Consider the following 5,483-nt stretch of genomic DNA (forward strand, 5'->3'; position numbering starts at 1 on the left):
CACACTGCCATATTTGCACCTCAATACACGTCCGCGCTGCGCATGCGTACGCTCTCCCGTGCGTGCGCATACTCACAGTCGCGGGCACCCGCAGGCGCACGGTATGCGTATTTACGGTAGAGTTTATGTGATCGTAGCGTGCGACTCAATCGTTACATATTTTAACTATATAATGTATTTTGTAGATCATGGTCCCTTTGATAGATTCTGAAAGTTTAGTTAATATAGCATGTTCCTGGACAGAGGGATCCCTCTTTGTATTGTACGAAGGGTCTAACAGGAGTCATACAGTGGTGTTTAATACCCATCGGGAGAGTATTTAATTAGCAATATTCCGGTGTTGGTTTGGAGCGGATTAATCGCTCGTGCGAATAGTTATGGACATAAGAAGTTTATGTCCATTTACTATTATTTGCTCTTACTTAGCCATGCGGCGGGAAACCCAGTATCCCACCCACCTGAGCTGTTGGAAATCGTCACAGCCCACCTGTATGAATCAACCTATGACCTTTTGTTATAGTGCGAAGCCGAATTCCTGTGTCCAATGAACAATGAGATTGTAGGGACCATTGAATTGTATTGTGTGTGGGGCATAAATAGACAAGCCGATCACATCCAGCTCACTCTTCAACGGTTATCATTGCTGAAAATCGGGAGCTGGATGTCCAGAGGCGCATGTGATCGTTCCCCTTGTGCGTAAGTGTTTCTCCGCAACCATATTGTTCTTACTGTTATTGTGGGCCATCTCTCTCTCTCTCTCTCTTCTCCTCTTTCTCTCTTATTTTCCCTTAAAACATAATTGTGTTGTATTGTATTTCCTGTGTAGTTATCTGGTTAGGTAGTCTATGTTATATTGTAGTGTATGACTTGTATTGTGTTAATTCTTTTGCAAGTATATCATTCATAATATATATATATTAGGCGTTGGACCCTAAGCCCAGGTATCTGTGTATTTCTTGTAGTGTACGTGAACTTAATGAGGAGACCGCACCGGTTGTAATAAATGAATAATGAAGTAATAAGATAGTTATCTCCCAAAAGAAGCCAACTTACTAATATGCAGGAAAGTCCTGTATTTAAAGTATCCCACACATGTTAGCAAAACAAAGTTGCCTATTTTATGTGCTGTGGGTTTACTGTTGGCGGTGCTCCCCTAGAGCCTGAATATTATACATTAATACCAAGAGAAGAAACAGATGACTCTGTTTGGGAAGCACTCTTACTCAGGAAGATAGATATATTGTACCTCAGTACACTGAAAAGATTTGAATAAATCAAATTAAATTCCGTGTTTTTTAGAGTTAGCGAAGTTCCTTCTGAGAATGAATAATAGCTATGCGAATTTATATGGAATATAAACTTATCCTATTGTTAAATACTGGATAAGTAATTAATAGTAGTGAACTGATGTTTGCTGTATATTAATTATGTGCTGAGGAAGGGTCCTCCCTTCTACCATTAATGACTGGGAAAACTTTATATATGAACCCTCATTCAGTCTGCATGTATCACATGGGAAAAAGTGGTAGACGCAGGGAATTAAATCATTGGTTCATTCCGATTCCAAAAAAGCTTTTCCCCATTCTTTGTGGGTGATCACAATTAAGTGCCCTCGAGGGTTGGTATGTGTCTATATGGACAGATTATCTTGCAGCACCAAGATGTTCCCAGGTAGTCTCCTATCCTGGTACTGGTCCGGCCTTCCAATGCTTGGCTTCCAAGTTCGGAAGGATTTGGGCTTATCCAAAGGAGTATGGCCGCAAGATAGTCCTTATGACATCCCTCCACCTATTGGGCTTGTCTTAATAGGATATTGGTAAATGATGTTCCTCATATATGAAGGAGGACTCAATAATTCAGTATTCGGAGCAAGCCAAAAAAAATTTTGGTGGTACTTTCTGTGTGTTTGGGGCAGGTAGTGTTATAACAGATAAGACCAATTTGCTGTCACCGTTTCTCACCTCTGCTTTTCATCCATCATACCATTAGGCATAGGGTGGAGAATGAGAGAGTGAGACACAAGCATAAGGTCTGAAGAAAGAAGATCAGAGCAGTCTGGGTGCTGTGCCTACTTGTAAGATTCTGTTGCAATGCCTTGCAGAACCTATACTTTGGTAGGTCCACAACAGACGACACACTCTTTGAGAAAATGTGCTAAGGATTGACAGTTTTAGTTAAGGCCGTGAGTCTATAGTGTATCAATATACTATGACATATAACTCTCATTAAACGTTAAGAGCAGCCAATTTTCTGTCACCAAGTGCTGCACAGATTCAAATAACACCTGCATCTGTTTCTGATTGTGTCACACAGAAAGATACACTTTTGCAGACAGTCTAAATACCTCCATCTGATAATGTGGTCAAATACTTTGTTTATCAGTAACGACATTCAAACTGGCCATTCATGATCAAATACATCTATTACAAATCACGGCAATTAGAGTGGCCGTTCTTGTGAGTGGCAACTCACAGGTCCATTCTATTGTTGACTAATATGATGTTTTAGTTATACAAAATAATTGTGTCAAACTTGTGTCTGTGTCACTGATCTCTATAGACACTCAGTAATTAGACACATTTATGGTCAGTTATCTAGGCATACAAAGTGAAGACATGTGGGTTTATCCCTCTCAGTATGTATGTCTGTATGTTAAGTATGCTATAAAGTATTTATGACACCCGTCAGCATATGACCACCTCCCGATTTCGGGTGGTGTGTGTGACTTATTAGATAAGAACCATGTATCGTACTGGTATGATACCCTTGTCACCTGGTTGTCTGGTATAGATCTAGCTGGGGTGATGACTTGTCCGCCTCCGTTCTCGCCGCTCAGCCGAGCGGGTTACAGCAAGCAGCCCGTTCACCCGATCACGTGTGCGCACCACGTGATTGGCGCGTCTCCTGACGTACGTTTCGCGTAAGCTTGTTCAGGAGGAGGCGCGTCTCTCAGGAGACGCGCCGATCACGTGGTGCGCACACGTGATCGGGTGAACGGGCTGCTTGCTGTAACCCGCTCGGCTGAGTGGCGAGAACGGAGGCGGACAAGTCATCACCCCAGCTAGATCTATACCAGACAACCAGGTGACAAGGGTATCATACCAGTACGATACATGGTTCTTATCTAATAAGTCACACACACCACCCGAAATCGGGAGGTGGTCATATGCTGACGGGTGTCATAAATACTTTATAGCATACTTAACATACAGACATACATACTGAGAGGGATAAACCCACATGTCTTCACTTTGTATGCCTAGATAACTGACCATAAATGTGTCTAATTACTGAGTGTCTATAGAGATCAGTGACACAGACACAAGTTTGACACAATTATTTTGTATAACTAAAACATCATATTAGTCAACAATAGAATGGACCTGTGAGTTGCCACTCACAAGAACGGCCACTCTAATTGCCGTGATTTGTAATAGATGTATTTGATCATGAATGGCCAGTTTGAATGTCGTTACTGATAAACAAAGTATTTGACCACATTATCAGATGGAGGTATTTAGACTGTCTGCAAAAGTGTATCTTTCTGTGTGATACAATCAGAAACAGATGCAGGTGTTATTTGAATCTGTGCAGCACTTGGTGACAGAAAATTGGCTGCTCTTAACGTTTAATGAGAGTTATATGTCATAGTATATTGATACACTATAGACTCACGGCCTTAACTAAAACTGTCAATCCTTAGCACATTTTCTCAAAGAGTGTGTCGTCTGTTGTGGACCTACCAAAGTATAGGTTCTGCAAGGCATTGCAACAGAATCTTACAAGTAGGCACAGCACCCAGACTGCTCTGATCTTCTTTCTTCAGACCTTATGCTTGTGTCTCACTCTCTCATTCTCCACCCTATGCCTAATGGTATGATGGATGAAAAGCAGAGGTGAGAAACGGTGACAGCAAATTGGTCTTATCTGTTATAACACTACCTGCCCCAAACACACAGAAAGTACCACCAAAATTTTTTTTGGCTTGCTCCGAATACTGAATTATTGAGTCCTCCTTCATATATGAGGAACATCATTTACCAATATCCTATTAAGACAAGCCCAATAGGTGGAGGGATGTCATAAGGACTATCTTGCGGCCATACTCCTTTGGATAAGCCCAAATCCTTCCGAACTTGGAAGCCAAGCATTGGAAGGCCGGACCAGTACCAGGATAGGAGACTACCTGGGAACATCTTGGTGCTGCAAGATAATCTGTCCATATAGACACATACCAACCCTCGAGGGCACTTAATTGTGATCACCCACAAAGAATGGGGAAAAGCTTTTTTGGAATCGGAATGAACCAATGATTTAATTCCCTGCGTCTACCACTTTTTCCCATGTGATACATGCAGACTGAATGAGGGTTCATATATAAAGTTTTCCCAGTCATTAATGGTAGAAGGGAGGACCCTTCCTCAGCACATAATTAATATACAGCAAACATCAGTTCACTACTATTAATTACTTATCCAGTATTTAACAATAGGATAAGTTTATATTCCATATAAATTCGCATAGCTATTATTCATTCTCAGAAGGAACTTCGCTAACTCTAAAAAACACGGAATTTAATTTGATTTATTCAAATCTTTTCAGTGTACTGAGGTACAATATATCTATCTTCCTGAGTAAGAGTGCTTCCCAAACAGAGTCATCTGTTTCTTCTCTTGGTATTAATATTTCTTGTAGTGTTAAGTATTCACAGAGCGTCGGTGACGCTCAAACAGCTTTTAAGTTAATAAGGTTACACTAGGTTGCATCTACACCCTATTTCTACACTAAGGTTTTACTGCATAATATACTGTTTATGGTTTAGATATAAAGGTTTAACATTGTGAGCGTCAGCGCCGCTGGTGATCTCCTCGTGGTCCCGAGCGTCCGCTACGCTATAGCGAATCATTACGTTAGACGGCAGCCAATAGCGTGCCTGCCTGTGATCTCTTGGCCGTGAGCGAACGTGACGCTTGAGCGTCTCAACTACGGCTAAGCGATTGCTACGCAACGAGCGTACCCTTACGGTACACCATACGTGAATAGCGTACAGTGTTCTTAGACCTCATAAAGGGTTTTATATAAGATAAATATTTAGCTTTATCAGATCTCAGCTTCTCCTCCTCCCCTCCTGGGTATCTGAATCCTGTGTAAACTTTTATGCAGCTAAACCAATTGGGTCTAGAAATAGAGACACACACACAGAAAGTCCTTCTGAGTCCTGTCCCAGTGTGTAAGTAGTACAGAGGCTGATGCTATTCTTGCATGTGACAAGATAAATTATTTTATTTTTCTATGTGTATCTTAAGGTTGTTTCAGTTGCCTTTGTTCCACTACATTAAAATTTGATAAAATAGTTGTCTTTCAATTAGGTGGAGCTACTGTATAAACAGTACCCAGGCATTATTAAACTAATACTTTAAAACTAATATACACCATTGGTTTAAATTTAATATACACAATCTATACCTCCCACAATGACCCAT

The 5,483-nt window shown here is 40.9% G+C and overlaps 2 pseudogenes; one reads left to right on the forward strand and one right to left on the reverse strand.

Moving 5' to 3' along the window:
- Window positions 1–1,645: 1,645 nt before the first annotated feature.
- On the reverse strand, window positions 1,646–1,765 carry LOC134929713 (5S ribosomal RNA; annotated as a pseudogene).
- A 2,327-nt stretch (window positions 1,766–4,092) lies between these two features.
- LOC134929714 (5S ribosomal RNA) lies at window positions 4,093–4,212 on the forward strand (annotated as a pseudogene).
- Window positions 4,213–5,483: the final 1,271 nt, after the last annotated feature.

The sequence above is a fragment of the Pseudophryne corroboree genome, chromosome 5 (genome assembly GCF_028390025.1).
Source record: "Pseudophryne corroboree isolate aPseCor3 chromosome 5, aPseCor3.hap2, whole genome shotgun sequence".
Lineage (NCBI taxonomy): Eukaryota > Metazoa > Chordata > Amphibia > Anura > Myobatrachidae > Pseudophryne > Pseudophryne corroboree.